This window comes from Gracilinanus agilis, chromosome 2 (genome assembly GCF_016433145.1).
Source record: "Gracilinanus agilis isolate LMUSP501 chromosome 2, AgileGrace, whole genome shotgun sequence".
NCBI classification, from domain to species: domain Eukaryota; kingdom Metazoa; phylum Chordata; class Mammalia; order Didelphimorphia; family Didelphidae; genus Gracilinanus; species Gracilinanus agilis.
Window position 1 is genome coordinate 333,073,194 of NC_058131.1, and position 1,782 is coordinate 333,074,975.

Consider the following 1,782-nt stretch of genomic DNA (forward strand, 5'->3'; position numbering starts at 1 on the left):
TGGCAGGGATGCTGGCCGGCCTTCATGCCTTTTAGAATCTCCTTCCACATCTATAAAATCCTTTTTTTCCTTCAAGGCTCAACTCAAGTATCACCTTCTTCATGAAACCTTCTACAATGACAAATTAGCTACAAGTCCACTTTTCTTCCTCAAATCTCTGTTTGGACCTCTTCAGTGAACTTATATTATAATTTACATTTTGGCTCCCTGTTAAACTTTGTATTCCCAACATTATGTGTGTGTGGCAGGTACTGATTAATTAAGTTTTGTAACTGGAAGAGTTCATTACAACAAAATTAATCTGTGGGATTTAAAAATTCAAAATATTTTCTGTTCCTTTTCTAAAATTTTCAAGAATTTTAGATACAGTGTGCTTTAGGAGAAAAAGCACTGATCCCAATCGCATACATCTTCAATTTTCTGTAAAATTATGCACAATGTCTTTATATCAGTCAGCCAAAAGACCTGAGCTCTACTTCTAGATTAATTACATTGTGGGGCTTGAAGCAAATCACTTCATCTTTTAGGCCTTAGCTCCACTATAAAAGGGGAGGTGGACAACATTCATTTTGTTGGAAAAGTAGTAGATGATGAGTATGGAATGTTGCATATAATGTCAAACTCAGTGCTCTTTTCATTGGTTTCACTTAAATGTTTTTCTAAGAAAGTAAGGCTTGTGGGGGTTGAGGGCTGTGTATGTCATATCTGGAAATAACTCATGTAAAGCAGAAAGCATTATTAACGCTTTAAAAAATAAAATTACAATGAATGAGAGTTGCTTAGATTGGGGAATGTCTAAATAAATTGATTCACGAAAGATGCATTGTAAGAAATAATGAACTTGAGAAATTAAGTGAAACATCAGGAGATACTAGCAAACACTTATGCATTATGAAGAACCAGGCAGGGAGGGAAATATATATATAACCCTGCCAATCCAATGGTGGTAAGAGGACATGAATAGAGCAACCAGGAAACAAATAAATGTGTGTGTGTGTGTGTGTGTGTGTGTGTGTGTGTATATATATATATATATATATATACACACACACACATATATATATATGCATATGCATATACAACATTATAAATAAAAACATTGAATATTGTGCAATTATAATAACCCATTTTGGACCTGAGAAGAGATCAGGGAAATGAATCTTCTTCCATCTTGTTGGGGAGAAAGAGGATAGACACTGTGGGTATGGATTGCTGCATATGCTCTCAAATGCCATTGATATGTATGATTGGGCCTGCATAACTTTTTTTGTTTACAAGAGAAGGATGACTGGGGAAAGTAAGAGAAGTGGAGAGGGGAACAAATCTAGAAATCACTGATATAAAAACAAAAGACATCAACAGAATGTTTAAAGGTAAATTACAAGGAAGGCATTTGATTAGATGATTTCTACTCTATCAAGGATGTAAGATACTTTCGAGAACTAACAACCACTGAACAAAGTCTAGCTCTGGTCTTCACTCCTTGCTCATTCGAATGATCTCTGACTCTGCCTAGGCTGAGACGCACCATGGACAGCAATCCCAGGCATCAACAAGTAAAAGTCAGTAAAGTTCTTGTTCCCATCCCTCTTCTTCTCTCTTTCCAAATCATCCAGTGCCTCCACTAAACAGCTTTCAGCTCTCCATTTCCATCTACAGCAAATGAAATGGGGATTAAGTCTCAGGAATGGAAGCGGCAATAGTAATTTATGAAAGGAAAGCATTTGAAAATTATAAAAAGGTACTTAATGGGGGAAAATGCACGGAAGGTTAGTCTTAGAA